This window comes from Panthera leo, chromosome B2 (genome assembly GCF_018350215.1).
Source record: "Panthera leo isolate Ple1 chromosome B2, P.leo_Ple1_pat1.1, whole genome shotgun sequence".
Lineage (NCBI taxonomy): Eukaryota > Metazoa > Chordata > Mammalia > Carnivora > Felidae > Panthera > Panthera leo.
In genome coordinates this window covers 18,660,706-18,680,841 of record NC_056683.1, presented here as the reverse complement: position 1 = coordinate 18,680,841, position 20,136 = coordinate 18,660,706, and the positions used below count along the sequence as shown (strand labels likewise).

At 37.1% G+C, this 20,136-nt stretch overlaps 1 protein-coding gene across 1 annotated transcript in view; it reads right to left on the bottom strand.

The window, feature by feature from the left end:
• The window catches only part of LOC122220629, a 256,097-nt gene that overhangs the window by 110,879 nt on the left and 125,082 nt on the right, over positions 1-20,136 (bottom strand). The window lies entirely within an intron of this gene.

Here is a 20,136-nt window from a genome sequence, read left to right as displayed (position 1 = left end):
AATCCACGTCTGGTTATCATCAATGTTGTATAATTTCACACTTCACACCTGACAGTTCACACTGTCTGCCTCGTGCTTCTCATTTCACAGATGTAATAAGCTCACAATTTGATTCTATTTCCTACCCCCCACCCATGATAACAATCATGTCTTTTAACAGTACATGGTTTACAACGCCACCACAGAATGCCATTTTATTTTTTTAAATAGTAAGTTACATTTTAAGAAAAGTATCAGAAAAATTAGTCTTTAGTATTTACCTCTATATGTGCCATTTTGGTTCTTCTCCATTCTCCTGTGTCAATCATCTTGTAGCATTTTCCCTCCAGCCTGAAGAACATTCTCTAGTTCTGATGGTTTGTTTGTAGTGCTGGTCTGCTGTAGAAATATTTGTTCAGCTTTCCTTCATCTGAAAATGTCCTCATACCAGCCTCAATTTTTGAAGGATGTTTTTTTGCCAGATACGAATTCTGGAATGACATTTCCTCAGCACTTCGAATATGTCATTACATTGATTTCTGGTCTCCACCGTTTCTAATGATAATGTTAGCCATTTTTCATACCATTATTCACTTCCATATAAAGGCTTTTTTCTCCTTCTGTCTCTTTTCAGAATTTTCACTTTAACTTTGGTGTTCTACAGTTTGATTCTGATACTACTTTTTAAAGATTTTATTTGTTTTATTTTTTTAATGTTTATTTTTGAGAGAGAGAGAGAGAGACAGAACTCAAAATGGGATCCAGGTTCCACACTGTCAGCATACAGCCCAACACAGGGCTTGAACTCACAAACTGTGAGATCGTTACCTGAGCCAAAGTCAGACACTTAACCTACTGAGCCACCCAGATGCCCCTAAAATTTTATTTGTTTAAGTAAACTTTACACCCAACGTGGGGCTCAAACCTATGACCCTGAGATTAAGAGTTGCAGGCTCCACTGACTGAGCCAGCCAGGCATCCCAGCTACAATATTCCCAATACAGGTGTCCCTTTTATACATTCTTTTGGGGTTCACTGATGATATTCAACTTATAATTCAATATATTCCATCAAATTTGGGAAATTTCCAGTCATTACTCTTTTAATACATATTTCTTCCATTTTATGACCCTCCTTTCCTTCTAAGATTTGCATTACATGTATGTAAAACTCCCCATGGGTCTCTTGAGTCTTTCTTCATTTCTGTCTTGGCTTTTTCTTTTCTGTACTTCAGATTGGTTAATTCATTTTAATTCTTGGACTTTAAGTTCCATAACTTCCATTTGGTTTGTTGATTATAGTTTCCAGATCTCTGCTGGGATGATCTAACCATTCATTTAGACCCTATTTTCCTTTACTTGTCAGAAATTAATTTCCTTAAATTCATGAACATACTTACAATGAAATGTTTTAATGGCTTTTCCTGCTAAGTTTAATATTTGAATCATCTTGGAGTTATTTTATTCACTATTTTCTTTTGTCTAAGATTTATATTCCCTTGATCTTTGCATACATCATAATTGCAGATCATATAATGTACTCCAGAGAAGACTCTGGATTCTGTTATCTGCCTTGAGAAAGTGTTGATTTTTTTTTTTTTTTAGTTAACAGTTCGATTACTGGCAAATCCCATTAAACTTCCGTAGGCTTGAATGTACATTTAGTTACAACCTATCTGTGAAAAACCAAGGGTTTTCAAGCCACATGAACTTATCAGAACTCAACCTCAAAACCATAAATCCTCTGATGATCTTGCTGAAGCATGGTGGCAGGTTTTCCTCAGGGCAGACTCAGAGTATGCCACTTAGAGCATATGATTTTTTTTAATATATATAGGACTTTAAAAATTCAAGTATAGTTGGCACACAATGCTCCATTAATTTCAGGTGTACAACATAGCGATTCAACTTCTCTCTATGTTGTATTACAGTCACACCAAGTGTAGCTACCATCTGTCACCATGTTAGGGTATTACAATATCACTGACAATATTTTCTATGCTGTACCTCTTATTCCCATGACCTATTCATTCCTTAACTGGAAGCCTGTATCTCCCACTCCCTTTCACCCATTTTATCCATCCCCCTATCTCCCTTCCCTCTGGGAATCACCAGTTCTCTATATTTATAGGTCAGATTCTGCTGTTTGTTAGTTCATTTGTTTTGTTTTTTAGATTCCACATAATGCACGAAATCATACGGTATTTGTCCTTCTCAGTCTGACCAGTTTCACTTAGCATAATACCCTCTCGATCCATCCATTTTGTCACAAATAGCAAGATCTCATCCTTTTTTATGGCTGTGTGTGTGTGTGTGTGTGTGTGTATCCATTCATCTGTCAATGGACACTTGGGTTGCTTTCATATCTTGGCTATTGTAAATAATGCTGCAAAACATAGGAGTTTATATGTATTTTAGAAATAGAGTTTTCATTTCCTTTGGGTAAATACCCAGTACTAGAATTTTTGGATCGTATGATATTCCTATTTTTCATTTTTAAAGGAACCTCCATACTGTTTTCCACAGTAGTTGTACCAATTTGAATTCCTACCAACTATGCATGTGGGTTTCTTTTTCTCCACATCCCTGTCAACATTTGTTGTTTATTGACTTCTTCACTTTAGCCACCCTAACTGGTGTAAGGTGATGCTTAATTTGTGGCTTTGATTTGCCTTTCTCTGATAATTGGTGATATTCAACATCTCTTCATGTGTCTGTTATCCATCTGTATGTCTGCCCTGGAAAAATGTCTATTCAGTTCTTCTGTCCATTTTTTAACGGGATTGTTTGTGGTTCTGGTGTTGAGTTGTATGAGTTCTTTATATATTTTAGGCATTTACTCCTTATCAGATAATATCATTTGCAAATATCTTTTCCCATTCAGTAATTTATCTTTTTTGTTGTTGATGGTTTCCTTTGCTGTGCAAGATTTTTTTTTCTTTTTTTGATGTAGTTCTAATAGTTTATTATTCATATTTTTCCTTTGCCTGAGGAGACATATTTAGAGAACTGTTAGCTATGGCTGATGTCAGAAAAAATTACTGCCTGTGTTCTCTTCTAGGATTTTTATGGTTTCAGGTCTCACATTTAGGTCTTTAATCCATTTCGAGTTTATTTTTGTATATGGTGTAAGAAAGTGGTCCAGTTTCATTACTTTACATGTAGCTGTCCAGTTTTCCCAGTGCCATTTATTGAAAAGAATCTTTTCCCCATTGCATATTCTTATCTCCTTTGTCATAGATTAATTGACCTTTTAAATGTGGGTTTATATCTAGGGTACCTACCCTGTTCCATTAATCTATGTTTCTATTTTTTCTTTATACCATACTGTTTTGATGACTACAGTTTTGTAGTCTATCTTGCTGGCATTGTGATACCTCCAGTTTTGTTCTTCTTAGGATTGTTTCAGCTATTCGGGGTCTTCTGTGGTTCCATACAAATTTTAGTATCATTTGTTCTAGTTTTGTGAAAAATGCCTTTGGTATTTTAATAATGATTGCATTGAATCTGTAGATTGGGGTAATATGAACATTTTGACAGCACGAATTCATCCAGTCCATGAGCATGGAACACGTTTTCATTTGTCTGGGTCATCTTCAATCTCTTTCATCAGTGTTGGATAGTGTTCCGAGTACAGGTCTTTCACCTCTCTGGTTAAGTTTATTCCTAGGTATTTTACCCTTGTGTGTGTGTGTGTGTGTGTGTGTGTGCAATTGTAAATGTTCTTCTTTCCCACTGTATAGACTTTGGGCATCTCCATTTGCTGTCAAATCAATAATGAGGTATTAACATGCCTCTCCTGGTTTGAATTCCATCTCTGTTCCAGCTCTAGTATCTCTATTCCATTTTCAGGCTCACCTAGCAAAGCCCTAGTTAGTCTCCCTGAAACAAGGATTCATGGTGGATTTCCTATACTGAATTCTTATCTCCCTGTTCTGCGTTCTACTTTGCAGACCCCAGCCGCTTCCGCTGTCCTGCAGGCCAAGCTCTGTCTCCTCAGCTCAGGGAGACTCTGCTGGGATTCTACCTCCCTGCTGTACTGTCAGGACACTGAGCCCAGGTAGAAATCCAGAGTTTGCCTTAAAATGTTCTCTTCTCTCAAGGATCAGGAAGTCTGGTGCTTCCTGATGGCCAATGCCCAGAACAGCTGTTTCATACATTCTCTCCAGTTTAATAATTGATTCTAACAGAAGAGCTAGTCTGATACCAACTACTCTGTCAGAGCCAAAATTAGAAGTTTCAATATTGTTTAAGTTTTTAATTAAAAAGTATAATTGGATATATTTATTGTCATGGGCAAGCTAGCACCCACGCTTATGTTTTCGTAATACAAATACAGGTTAATTATTTAAAAAGTTCACTTTATTTTATGGAACTACTACTCAACTTAATTATCAGATCCTCTTACATTGAGAAAAAAGACAAAATATTTACAAGTAATAGTAACCCGCTGATGCCTTTGGAATGTGTCAGCTGGGATCACCTAGAAAAAAATAAATGGAACAGGCATATTTTTTAATAATGTATGAGGTGCACAAAGGGAAAAAAAAACACTTGTCAAAACTGTATGTTACAGTACCCTATCTATATATAAATGCATATGTTTATAAAAGTGTGTTTTCCCTGTTGCACTAATCTTTTTTACTTGGCATATTTTTAATGGTTTTTCCAAATGACCTTTGTAAAATTAATCAAGGATCTGACACTATCCTTTGGAGAAATACAAAGAAAGAAAGCTGCTTATAATAACTTTTGCATGACAAACAGCCAGAAAATGACAAAACAGAGAAAACATTAATACTAAAAAAATTAAAGCTTGAAAGTGGAACTAACTGAAAAATGTTGCCTTTTTGTCAGTAATATTTTTGTGTGTCTCTGAAATTCCAATCCCTTTTATTTTCTAGACCATTGTCTTAATTACTTGAGATCAGATAGATTTCTCAAAACAATTTACTAAGTAAAATACACCCCAATTTTTCAAGAGCTCTAACAGCGAGAAGCATCTCAAATTAAACATTAATAAAATGTACAGGAAATATGGGTAAAAAAATATAAATGCAAAGAAACTAGAAAGATGTCTGCAATTAGACCGGATGGAAATCTAAAAAGAAATTAAATTTAGTTATGATACATTTTCTATTTTTTTCTTTGAGAAAATTACTACTGAAGTGAGGAATATTTTCCCCCTGTAATTTAAATGGTAAGCTGCCAGATGTGTGTCTCATGCTTGAAGAGTCGAAGCTTTGCATTATTTAGCATATTAAGAATCACAGAATTTTTAAAAGGGCTCCTTTATTGCCTCGAGGTTCTAATTAAGTAAACCTTAGCCTGGTACATTTAAAACTTGCAATACAAGAGATTTTTGCTTTTTTCCCCCCATAGTCAAGTCACATCTATGTAATAAGTATAGAAAATCTTTAAGATGATATAATTTTTCTTTGGCTTGAAGAATTAAAGCTATCTATTATTTTAAGAAGTTTTTAATAGAGGCCAGCAATCTAGAAGACAACTAAGGATTCGAAATACTTTTTAATCATTGCAAGTTGCTTTCCTTATTTATACCAAAGCATATGTGTTTCATAAAGGCAGTTCTATAACTATCAATCTCCCCCTCTCTCTCCTTTCCTTCTTCTGTCTCTGTTGTGGCCTCAATCATTCTCTTGTTAGACAAAGGCGATTCTAAGAAGCAACAAGATCAGAGGTTTTGGACTGATATCATGTTTTTATGCGTTTCTGTACGTGTGTCTGTCTGTGTTCAATATCTGATCACACGGCATTAATTAGTTGTCTTTCAGCAGTTTGTAGAAAGAGTCCCAGAAGCTTACGTGAAAACCATAATCAGGTGAAAGTTCTGTAGGCACACGACATTCATAAATCATACCCTTAAATACAGTTATTTTTGCCATTTTAGAAAATGTCAAAGGTGTCAACTCTGTCCAAATATACCGCTTAACAGTGACTATTTTAGTAAATGGACTTGAAATGCATTCAGAGAACTGACAGTTAAAAACACATAATCTAGTTCATAGTACCAATGAACAGTCTAAAGGCCAAAATAAGCACCAAAGTATGAATTCTCGATGACGTGTTGCAGTGACCCTGGCTGCAGCCATAGACTATGGCCTTAGCATTGTGTTTCTACATTAGAAATTGATGCCCCCAATTTTTGAAACGTGATTTTTTAATATCTAGGTTCCAGTTAGGAAACAGAAATGTTTCAACCACTTTTCGAGTGATAGTCCAATATCTATTGGAGGATACAACGAACAAACCAGGAATTACATAAGTTCAGGGAATGAGTTGACAACGTTCTCTGCCAGCAGCATGGTTTAAACCTAGAAGCAGTGACTTCTTGGATGCCGCAGACATGAATAAACAAATGTTTGTCATCATGTCAAGACACAAGAAATTCTCTTATCTTTTCTTCACAGGAAGAACTAACGGACACGTGGATCTTTAAATCTGAGCGCTGACAAAGGGCAAGTATCAAAAAATTGGAGCTTGGGTTTGGCCGGGATTATTCCCTCCAAAGTCCAAAGTGCTTGGTAACAGGTGACGGGTACCTAATATGTTATGAATTGGTTTCTTACAAGTGTTAAGAAGCTTAATGGTTTCATATTTGGGGATGTTTTGACATTATTGGCAGCAGAAATGCAACAAAACTATCCTTACTTTCACTTGTGTCCAAACCATTAAACCACAATCTGTCCACAGGGAACCACATGACACTTGGGTACCCCTTCTGAAACTCAGCAATTAGTTGACTGGCAATAACACGTTATGCTTTATCCAGTATTTTTCAGTTTATAAAAACAGATTTGCATATGCTACTTATTTAATTCAAGCTATTTGATTAACTTTATTGCTGGCACACAACTGCAAATATTTCTGCCACAGTATCCATCCAGCAGAAATCTCTGAGTATTTTGCCCTTGCAGGATAAAAATAGATTGATGCACGCAGGCCTTGCCTAATAAAATATTATCGTAATGTAAGAGCAGGAAGACATTTGGCTATTCTTTCTAAGAACAATGTTTAAGCATCACCGATTTTTGCCATGCTTAAGAAGATTTTACCTTTTGGGGCGCCGGGGTGGCTCAGTCGTTGAGCGTCTGACTTCGGCTCAGGTCATGATCTTGCGGCTTGTGGGTTGGAGCCCCACATCGGGCTCTGTGCTGACAGCTTAGAGCCTGCACCCTGCTTCTGCTTCTGTGTCTCCCTCTCTCTCTGCCCCTAACCCACTCGCATTCTGTCCCTGTCTCTCTCAAAAATAAATAAACATTAAACAAAGAGAAGATTTTACCTTTCTCATGGAAGCATCTTTTTTTCATTATTCTTAAAAATATGAAACTCAACATCTTAAACACAGTGAAAGAGTTCAGACATATTTTAATATGTTTCTCATGAGTGTTCTTTGGTTATCATCAATGAACACTTTCGTTGAACTTAGAACATCCAAATTTATTTAGCAGAGTAAATTATTTTGCCCATTAGTAAGTCTCTAGTGCTGAATGAAAATTACAGGTGAGAATAAAGTCATTGCCCAATACCACAATTAAGCAAGATATAGACGTACTCAAGGATGTATCTAATATTATGATAATCAACTCAGCAAAACAGGGGTGATTTTGTGAGCACCTATTATATGTATATAACTCTTACCATGAATTTTCACTAATCTCCAAATAGGGCCTGTTACCTCCCCTTTAAAGGTGAAGATACAAAGATTCAGAGTTTAAGGAATTTGACAGAGGACATTAAATGTCAGAGTCAAGGTATGAATTTAAGCCTCTCTGACTCCCATATTGAAGGTCTATCCCCACCCCCTAACCCCCCCCCCCCCCCCGACTAAACCTGCAGTGATCTGAATTCTACTGATTCCTTCATTGGTGCATTTCTGGTAATAGACAGGGATTATGGCTAGTTGTCTCAAAAAAGAATAAAAACAGAGCTTTGACTCCACACCCTAACTGCTGACTTTTAGTTATTCATGCTAAGGAGGAAAGGAACAACAAAATACTGAAGAAAATAATAGTGATAGCCACACTGTTGAGTTCATACTACATCTCAGACTTTACAGGTTTCAAAGTCCCAAGTTAGCTACGAATTTAAAACTTTCCTCCTCAATGTTTTAAAACATTTCAATGACTAATACATTTTGCCAATTCAAATTTTGCCACTTTTTATGAGGGCATTATGCTAGGTGTATTTAACGAGTCACAAAAGAACAAATACTTTACAATTCTACTTATGTGAGAGACCTAATAGTCGAATTCGTAGGCATAGAAATTAGTATGGTGCTTGCCCACGGCTGGGAGAGGGAAGAAAAAGGGAGTTAGTATTTAATGGGGACAGAGTTGCAGTTTGGGAAGATGACAAATTTCTAGAGATGGATGGTGGTGGTGGTTGTGGAACACTGTCCGTGTACTAAATGTCACTGACGTCTACACTTCCTAAGTGGTTAAAAGGGTAAATTTCCAGCGATCTCTATTTTTACCACAATTAAAAACATTTTTCTACTGGGGCGCCTGGGTGGCTTGGTCGGTTGAGCGTCCGACTTCGGCTCAGGTCATGATCTCATGGTCCGTGAGTTCGAGCCCCGCGTCGGGCTCTGTGCTGACAGCTCAGAGCCTGGAGCCTGTTTCAAATTCTGTGTCTCCCTCTCTCTCTGCTCCTCCCCTGTTCATGCTCTGTCTCTCTCTGTCTCAAAAATAAATAAACGTCAAAAAAAAATTAAAAAAAAAAACAAAAACATTTTTCTACTTCCATATTTTTCAAAACCTAAATGAAATGCTAAGAAACTTTTTAAATGCTCTGGGAACTTAAACAATAAGAAGAGACTTCTGTTTAGAACCAGAGGGCTTAGACTCATCTCTCCCTTCCCCTTCCTTCTAAATATAACTGTAGATGCCGGAAATAATGTAAGAGGCAGACAAGGGAGAATTCTGAAAGTATACTGAGGAAGGAGAAGTGATTACAGACCCCGGAATCAGAGCACCAATGTAGGACAAGGCAACTTAATCCCATCCACCAACCATCCAACAGAAGACCCAGACCCAGCATCTTCAAAGCCGTCCTAACAGCAGATAGCGGTGAAGGTAGACTCATTTACCTACCTTTCAGAAAGAAGTCCCTCCAACACCATCAAGTGGGTCCGGTAGCATTGGAGAGGAGGGTAAACCAGCAGCCAGACTGGAATGAGCATCCAGGGGATATGTTCTCCTCCCCTGCAGCTTGAGACAGCCCTCCCGACCAAGACACAACAGGTAGCTGAGTGGCAGTAGCAGGTGGATCCTGTTGCTACTAGTGGCTAGGCGAGGAAGCCTCTTAACATCCTGAGGCAGGAGACTCCCTTCCCCACCCAGAGCACCGGGTGGCCAGGCCTGGGGAAGCTCCTTCTGTCCTCTCAGAGGTTACTGGCAGGGTCCGGTGGGAGCCCCAGATGCACAAACTGAATAGTGCACACCAAAACAACACAGCATTTTTCAAGGGCTGATAGAGAAATACATACTACCAACGACAAATTCTATATTCAGTGACTACACTTCAGGAATGAAAGAAAATACACTTTCAGATGCAGGAAGGAAAGCTAAAAGAATCGGTCACCAGAAGACATATCCTTAAAGAATGGCTAAAGGAAGTTCTGCAAACATGAAATGATAAAGGACATGATAAAAGAAGGAATCTTGAAGCATCTGGAAGGAAAAAAAGGAAAATGGAGTGATCACCAAATGAGAGTATACACTCTTCTTTCCCTTGTGAGTGTTATAAATCATATTTAGTGATTAAGACAATACTTATAACACCATGTGTTATTCAAGACGATTATATTTAAAAGTGTGGAAGGTAAAGGGACTTAAATGTGAGTAAGGTGTCTGCACTTGACTCAAACAGGTAAAATACCGATACCAGGAAACTGTGATAAGTCACCAAATTCAATGACGTAGATTAAAAGCAAAAAGAAAAATGAAAAAAACATATCATGCAGACATTAATTTTTAAAAAATGAGATTGTCTATCTTAACATCATATAAAATAGATAATTAATATCAGATAAAATATCAGAGAAAACAGAGCTCACTGCAAAGACAATTGTCAGAGAGGAGGATTATATAATAATTAAATGATCCATCTACTTATAAAATATGACACTTAAATACACGTGCAGCAAACAGCAAAGACGCAAAATACGTGAAGTGAAAACTGATAGAGCTGAAAAAGAAATAGAAAACTTCCCAATTATAGTTAAGGATTTCAACACTCCCCTCTCATCAAATGATAGCACCGCTAGACATAAACTCAACAAGGATATAGAAAATCGGACCCACACAATCAACACACAATATCAACTGAAACATGTACGCTATACCCAACAACAGCTCAATATACATTTTTTTCGGGTGCCTATGGGTCATTCACAAATATATCCTGGGCCATAAAAGAAACTTCATCAAACTGAAAATAACTGCAATCATGTAGAATAATTTTTCTGATCATCATGAAATCAGACCAGTGATCAATAACAGAAAGACAAGAGGAACACTTTAAGCCCTTGGAAATTGAACACACTTCTAAATTATCTGTGGGTCAAAGAAGAAACCTCAGAGGCAATAAAAAATAGAACTGAATAAAAATGAAGATCAGCATTTGTGAGATTCAGCTAAAGTAATACTGAGAGGGAAAGCTATAGCACTAAATGTTTACATCAGGAAAGGGAAAAAATCAATAATCTAAGATCTTATCTCAAGAACCTAGAAAAAACAAGAACAAAATAAAATAAAACAAGTTGATGGAAGAAAATAATAATGATTAGAATAGAAAGCAGTGAAACTGAATTGAATTTCCAAAAAAAAATTGATTAAATTAATACACCTCTAGCAAACCTGGCAAAGACAGAGAAAAGAAACAACTCACTAATATTAGAAATTAAGCAGAATATTATTACAGATACTGCAGTCACAAAAAAGAAAAAGAAATGCTTTGAATAACTAATGTTCATACGTCCAACAACTTAGAAGAAATAGATCAACTCCTCAAATACTAAAAGTAACCAAAATTCATTCCAGGTGAAAGAGATCATCTGAATAGTCCTGTAACCATTAAATTAACTGAATTCACAATTTTGAAACTCTAGGCCCAGATAGTTTCCCTGTACAATCCTACAAAAATATACAGGAGAATTAACACAAATTTTATTTAATCTCCTCTAGAAAATAGAGGAGCGAACACTTTCTAATCATGTAATGAGGCCATTTGAACCCTGACACCAAAACAAGACAAAGTGCATAAGAACAAAAGTACAGACCAATATCTCTCAGGAGCTTAAAAACTCCTCAACAAACTATTAGTAGATTGAATCCAACAGTGTGTGAAAACAATTCCATAGCTTTTCTATATGGCTACAGTATTCATTTCTGTGCGGCCTTGAGATAAGCACATAAATAAATGGACTAGAATAGAGAAGGAAGAAAAAGTTCAAGAAATATGCTCAATGGCTGATTTTTTTAAATATTTATTTATTTTTGAGAGAGAAGGAGGAACAGAAAGAGAGGGAGACACAGGATCCAAAGCAGGGCTCCAGGGTCTGAACTATCAACACAGAACCTGACTCAGGGCTCAAACCCATGGACTGTGAGATCATGACCTGAGCCAAAGTGGGACGCTTAACCAACTGAGCCACCCAGGTGCCTCTCCATGGCTGATTTTTAAGAAAGGTGCAAAACCACCTCATTGGAGGAAAGATATCCTTTTTGACAAATGGTGTTGAAGAAATTAAACATCTATTCCAAAAATAATAATAATAATTATAAAATAAAATAAAAATTGACCTAAACCCCATTCCTTATATTAAAAATAACTTAAAATAGATCATCTTTTTGAAAAAAAAAAAAAAACGGAGAAAATATCTAGGGTCTTAAGCTAGACACGGAGTTCTTAGACTTGACACTAAAAGGCTGAACCATAAAAGGAGATTGATAAATTGAACTTCATTAAGATTCAAAGTCTCTACTTAATGAAAGACCCTGTTGAGAGGCTGAAAAGGCAAGGTGCAGACCGAGAGGATGTGTTTGCAAACCACAAATTCAAGAACTATTGGTTTTCTCCAGCATGATGTGTTACGGGGGGAAAATGACGAACTCCTCGTCTCTCCAACGACTAACTCACTACACTTCGTTAAAACTTTATTTGATGGTAATTATTCACACGCATGATGCTTAATTTCTGCAAGTCTGAAAAGGTGGAAAAAAAAGATGTCTTAGTATAAGTCTGTGTGAGGTAAAGGAAATGCTATTAATTATGGTTTAAAAAATGATATAGTGTTTTAAAAAAAAAAAATGATGACACTTTTTAAATACTTGACCTTAGGAAGTTTTATGTGAATTTACACATGCATGTGTATGCGCATGTGTGATTGATAACATCTTAACGCCGGAGAAGACATGCTTGCTGATAAAAACAATACACCAGCCTAACCATAAGGAAACTAACCAAAGAGAATTTGTTTGAAAAGACAGGGTGGATAAAATGGGCAAAGATATTTGTGGTTTGGGCTCTGCATTGCTTTTCACTAAATCATGTTTTCACAACCTATGTCTCTTCACTGCACTCCAGGAACCATCAGTGCCTTTAAAACTAGCATCGTGCCTTCTCTATGTTTATGTCTATGCACGTCGAAACCATTGCAGGATTTTTTTTTTTCACGAGAGCTTCAAACCTACCAACTTCTAACTGCTCAAGGCCCTACCGAAATAGTTAAGGTCTAGTGGTCATTTAACAAGTTATGGCAAATAATCTTAACCAAAAAAAGGTTTTGCAAATAAAAGTGGGTCAAACTCGCTGGCTTCTAGTAGTGCAAAATACTCAAAGACCACGTGTTAAGTATGGTGTTACAAAGTGCCAAGTTCTTCTATCACTCATTGCCAAGGTGTCCGCATTCAAGAACAGACTGATTTCTCTAAGAAATAAGGAGACTTCCAAAAGACTGGCTGAGGGAAATATTGTTTCACTCAAAATCCTATTTTCTAATTTTTATTTCCTGTTTCTTATTCCATATGGATCATCTAATTAGACCAAGTGGAACATTCTGGATAAAATTAATTACTTCCCCTTTCTGGTCTTTTTTATTCTAACTTATTTCCACTTGGAACGAAGTCAACTGTATGTTCATAAGAAGTTAGACACTGGAACAAGGTGCACTAAACGAGTCAGACCATTAAAGTGTTCAAAGCCAGACTCACGTTTAGAAAGAGTTAATGAACTCATTTATTCCTGGGATGACTCACAATAGTGTTTACTTTTCGTTTTCATATGTGGTCTTACCAGTTTAAAAAGCACAGTACTAGACCAAAGGCAGTGCTCCCTGCAGAGTACTTAGAGAAAGAGCCTATAGTACGTCTTCTTTGGAAAAATGTCTACTCATGATTGCACTCCCAGGAAGAGTTGCAAGTTGTCAAACTCAGGGAATCAGAGTAGACGCCAGGGGCTGGGGAGGGAAGGGAAAATAGGGAGCCCCTCATCAATGGGCAGAAAGTTTCAATTATGCAAGATTAGTACATTCTAGAAGTTTGCTGTAGTACATCAGCCACATGATTAACAATACCGTATTGCACCCTTAAACATTGGTTAAGAGGGTGCACCTCATGTTATATTGTGACCACAATAAAATAATACTGAAAAAAAGAAAAATGAAAGAGGCTGTAATTAAAATCAGTCCTATCAAGGAGAGCAGTTGTAAAGTCATGTCGGAAAGCCCGCTGCTTTGTCATGTCTGAGGTGCAAATTCTCCTCGGCCATGGTTTCTTTGATAATTCATTTAGTACATGTTATCCCCACAGGTCCTTATTTCCAACTTGTCCAAACTGTGCATTTAGCGTTGGGTACTTCTGGAATGCTCAGTTGAAGAGTGGGGCCAAAGACAAGTTTGTTTTATCCCAGGTCTACAGCGACCCTTCCTTCCTTAAAAAATGCTCCCAAGCCTTTCTGGAAAGGTTCAAAATTTCCCAAACTGCTAGGTCGATGGTGGTGGTTCGTATTTAGTCCAGAACTATGACAGTATTTGTTGTCAACATGCACTCCTGCGATATCATTTTGCAAGGGTATTTGTCTAATACTGAGGCACTGAGTATCCACAGATTAAATAAGAGAGATTTCATCAGGGAAAAATCAGATTATTTTCATGGATAGTTCATTTGTTTGAGCAGTTGCTGAACAGACAAGGCATGCTTGCATTTGTCAACCCATAGACTACAAAACACACACGCGCGCACACACACACATACACACACACACACACATCCACAAAACAGTGTGTGTGTGGAGGGAGGAGTCAGTACTTATTACCTCTGCATGAACAACCACATTCAGGAAAGTAAGTCCTTTCAATTATTTCAAAAAGTACAAAAGGTGTTTCCAAAAATGACTTTATTAGTGATTCTTAAAATATCAATAACTTGAAGAGTTTTGAAATGGCCCAAGTCAACTGAGTGGGAAGAATGACAAATCAGTTTGAATGATAACACAAGTGAATTGCCTTTTTTTTTTTTATGTTTCCTCGCCAAGCTATTTAACAGCCCAGGTACAGAGGAAAAACCGAGCGTGATGAATATATGAGAGCAAATAAAACGTTGAGGGTGTAAAATGTCCTGAAAGCACAAATTATAATCTGTGGTTGTCAGTCTCATACACACACACTCTGTAATTAGAAACATATTGGAATAGGGCAGCAAGCACGTATTTGTACTTTTCCCTCAAACCTTTATTCCCATCGTTCACACGTGACACATTCATTTTTATTGCCATTTCCACTCAAAACAAGAATTTGAAAGAGGCAGCCTGAAACCCTCCAGAATTTCTTGAACCCTTCCAAATAATGCTTCATCCTTCCCTCATGAAAGGAAGCAACACAGCCAGGATTCTAACCTGCTGGAAACGTTTTAAGCCCATCTCCTCTCTCTGCTCCCCAGATCCCTTTGACACACCCTTCTCCCTCCCTCCTCGGCGTTAAAGTGCGTCTCTACTTCCTTTACATCAGTGGGAACACTTCCCTTATGGGTGTCGGGATCTCTCAGAGGGGTCAGGGGCTGCCCTGCGGAGGAAATGACAAGCTGTGAAATGTAAAAGAACAATTCCTTCCACATGTTCCTTTGCTCCTGGAGCAGTGAGAGGTTGTCAGCTAGCATCGCTCTGGAACCAGGCAAGACTCTGCGTCGGAGTTCTGTCAAAACTAATTTACAATTAAAGACCTGCATGACTGTTTAAAGCTTTTTCGATTCCGGCAGTTTTCTGAAATGACTTTGACATTGCAGTGGATCAGACCAGAAACCACTGCTGTAATTAACTGCAGTGGATGGTGAAAAAACTCACGCAATAAGGCAAAGCTTAAAACAAATGTATACATAAATATATATAATATATATATTTATAAAAATATGTTTATAAAAATATATATTTATAAAACTATATATTTATAAAATATATATTTATAAAATAAATAAATATATTAAATATATTTTATAAATATTTATATTTACAAACATATATTATATATTATATTTATATAATATAATATAATATAATTTAATAATATAAAATAATTTATAATATTTTATAAATATTTATATTTATAAAATTTTTATACTTATAAAATATAAATATATATTTATATTTATAAAATTTTTATATTTATAATAGATATATAAATTTTATAAATATATATTTTATAAATATATAAATATATATATATTTATATATATATAAGAGGGAGAGAAAGAGCAAGAGAGGGAGAGAGAGAGAGGGAGAGAAAGAAATCCTTACTACACCTCCAATTAACACATCTGTGGAAATTTCCTAGCTGAGTCCAATTTAGGGAGTTTAGTGTTGCACCTATTGGAAATTGTATTTAGTTTATAAATAAAGTTACAAAATGACAATTTCATTGATCTGAAGGAAGGACCAAAGGAAGGATGGATGGATGGGAGGAAGGAAGGAAGGAAGGAAGGAAGGAAGGGGAAAGAGAAAGAAAGATTGACTGATCTTGACCACTTGACACTTTAACAGTTTTTAATTACTTAAAATACTTCAAAAGATTTTTCTGATTTAAAATAATTTCATGAATTTCCCTGATATATTAAGTAGAAGCATCTTCAAATTGCAGGTAATTAGTTTTTGTGCCGATTAATCACTTGGAAACATACTGTGGTGGTTCCCTGAGGTTCAATTTTGCATGCATTATAATCAACTCATACTCACTTATGCTATTTGAAAATCAAGAAACTTGGGGCGCCTGGGTGGCTCAGTCGGTTAAGCATCCAACTTCGGCTCAGGTCATGATCTCATGGTCTGTGAGTTCGAGCCCCACTCTGGGCTCTGTACTGACAGCTCAGAGCCTGGAGCCTGCTTCGGATTCTGTGTCTCCTTCTCTCTCTCTCTGCCCCTCCCCCATCTGTGGTCTGTCTCTCAAAAATAAATAAATGTAAAAAAAAAAATTTTTTTTGAAAATCAAGAAACCCAAAAGAACAAATGTCATATCTAAAACGTGCCTCAACATCTCACCAAGTGGTGATTCTGAAATGACCATTCCAAGTTCTTGAAATCTAGGATGTATTTTATAGATGCACTCATTCCTTAAAAGCTAGCTGAGTGAGTAGAGATACACCTAACAGGAAATTGTTGGGGGGCAGTGCCTCCACAAACCCAACTCCAACTGTCAAAAGCAAAGAAGTCATATATATACCATTTTCAAATATCAGATTCATAACTCTTCCATAGAAACAAGGTAACAATGGACTTTCAAATTACTAACTAAAAGTATATGCCACTATGGTCTGGGATAATTAACAGTGCCTGAAAATTGCTTTTCTTTTCTTACACATGAGAGAAAGGTGGCCTAAGGACTTTGGGGAACATGTGGAGAATTGTCTAAAACTGGCCATGCATACTGGAGCTCTGACATCCACACGGAAGTCCTCTTATATAATAATACGTAAAATATTATATAACGATATATGCTAATGAATATACTAACTGAGCTCTAGTGACCAGCTTGTCCATGGCTCCCTGTTCTGAGTTCCAGTATTATGGGCCTTCAGCTACTTTCTATCTATGCTTCTGTTCCCACTGTGGCTAATTAATTTTCCCTCCATTATGCCTCTACTTCGTGGCTTAGATTGAACACAATGGTACACGCTGGGCAGAGGCCTCCCACCAAGCCACCTAATATGTCACTAAAATAGAAAGACATATGCATGGCCAACTGAGTTTTGACAAAGGGCTAAAGGCAACTCAGTGGCGAAAAAATAGTCTTTTCAACAAATGCTGTTGGAACAGCTAGACATTCACATGTATAAAAAGAAAAAAATAGTAATAATAAAAAAAAAAACCTCAATGTTCACCTCACACTTTATTCAAAAACTAACTCCAAATTGGATCATCAATCTAAACATAAAATGTAAACTCTACCTCTTTCCAAAGGAAAAACATAAGAGAAAATCTTGTGCCCTAGGATTAGGTGAAGAGAGCTCACAGATACGATTTCAAAAGTGCAATCCGTTAAAAAAATGATAAATCAAAATTCAAAACTTTTGTGCTGAGAAAGACATTTTAAGAAAATAAAAAGTCAGGAGGACCTGGGTGGCTCAGTCGGTTAGGCATCTGCCTTCGACCCAGGTTATGATCTCATTGTTCATGAGTTTGATCCCCACATCAGGCTCTCTGCTGTCCATGTAGAGCCCACTTCAGATCCTCTGTCCCCCTCTTTCTCTGCCCCTCCCCCACTTGTTCTCACTCCCTCTCTCTCTTTCAAAAATAAACAAATAAATACAAAGAAGGAAAGACAACAAGAAAGCAAGAAAGAAATAAAGGCAAGCTACAGACATGGAAAAGGCATTTGCAAACCACGTATCTAACAAAGGATTGTATCCAGAATGTATAAAGAACTCTCAAAATTCAACAACAGAAAAACCAACAACCCAATTCAAAATAGGCAAAATACTTGAACAGATACTTTAGCAGCTATTAATATAAATGGCCAGTAAGCATATATGAAGATGGTTAATAAAATTAGCCACTGAAAGAACACAAATTGAAAATATGATTTCAAATTTAATCTGAATGTGAATTAGAAAAACTTTTGGAAAAAACCGACAATACTAAGTGTAGACAAGGGTGCAGAGCAACTGAAAGTCTCATGTGCTCCTTGCAGAAATGCAAAATTGTACAGCCACTCTGTACAAGGGGAAGTTCCTTATAAAGTTAAGAATATACATAGCTTCCAACCCAGCAATTCTACTCTTAGGTATATCTCTTAGAAAAATAAATACTATACTCACACAAAAATTTGTATGTGAATATTTATAGCAACTCTATTCAAAATCGCCAAAATATGGAAACAATCGCTGTGTCCTTTAATAAGTGAAAAGTTAAAGGATGCTACATCCATTCACAGGCATGTTACCCCGCCAGGAGTAGGAATGAGCTGTTGATACATATGATTCAGATGAGTCTCGAAGGCACTATGTTGGCTAAAAGGAGGCATTGTCAACAAAAAATTACTGTACTCTACAACAATTTTGAAAGTACAAAACTTTAGTGATGGTAAAGAGATCAGTGAGTACCAATGCTTACTGGCAGGGGTGGGAGCGATGGAGTAAGGGGTGGTGGGGGGGGGGGCCCACAGCAGATAGCAGAAAGATAAAGGAAAGTGTTTGGGTAATAGAATGGTTCTTTATCCTGATTGCAGTGCTAATCACACAAATCTGGATAGGTGCTAAATTACATTAGCACTCCAAAAAAAGTAAATGTTATTGTATGTTGATTTTATTTTATTTTATCTTTTTTTTCAACGTTTTTTTATTTTATTTTTGGGACAGAGAGAGACAGAGCATGAACGGGGGAGGGGCAGAGAGAGAGGGAGACACAGAACCGGAAACAGGCTCCAGGCTCCGAGCCATCAGCCCAGAGCCTGACGCGGGGCTCGAACTCACGGACCGCGAGATCGTGACCTGGCTGAAGTCGGACGCTTAACCGACTGTGCCACCCAGGCGCCCCTGTATGTTGATTTTAAAAATAAAATATATTTATTTTTATAAATATATAAATATATATATAAATATATATAAATACATATAAATATATATATATATTGCTTGACTTATTTCCATAGAAAGGAACTGTAAGGTCAGATAGCATTCAGAACCTATGCTCTTATTCATTCAACAAATATTTACTGCGAATCTGTGATGTGCTAAATATTGCTGTAAGCAATGGGTACACAAATCAACAAAACGAAGATCCCAGCCCTCCTCACAGAGTCTGCAGTCCAGCAACACCTCCTTACATTGACTTTTCTAAGATGTAGTCAAGTAAATAGGGGCTTGAAGATGAAATGGAGCCAGTGCTTTCAGAAGGAGCTCAAGGCTTCATCTCGAGAGATGAGGGAGGCCTTATATCTAAGAGTATGTCTGTCTCAGGCCACTTGGGTGGCTCAGTGGGTTGAGCGTCCAACTCTTGGTTTCTGCTCCGGTCATGATCACACGATTCTTGGGTTTGAGGCCTCAGGGCTGACAGTGCAGAGCCTACTTGGGATTCTCTCCCTCCCTCTCTCTCGCTCACTGCTCCTCCCCCACTCACACTTTCTCTCTCTCTCTCTCTCTCTTAAATAAACTTAAAAAAAAAGAGTACATCTGTTTCAAAGTCCCTTCTCAGAGTGTATCATCCCCAGCACGGCTGCAACGCCTACCATACTTAGGCCACCTCCCACCCTTGTTCTCATCTTCAGGAACCAAAACTAGAGAGGACTCAAGAATTTCTGCTCTGTCACAGAGAGCAGTTTCAGGTAACACAATATAATCAAACCAAATTAAAAGATTAATGAATTACCAGAATGTTTACTATTTTATTTGACTCTCTCCACAAACTTGAAAATCAAAAATTCAGCCACTACTATCCTCATTTCATGTACATAAGGAAACGATCTCACAAAGCTTTCATGAATACGGAGCAGTAAACTTGTGATTCACACTGGTTTTCAGACTCTGGGTCCATATTACTTTCCCCTGTACCATAGTGTCACGGCCAAGTGAAAATCATTCCTTCGTACCTCTCGGGTTTGGTAATCCAGAATTACCTAAGAAGTACATTAATTCACTCATTTATTTAACCA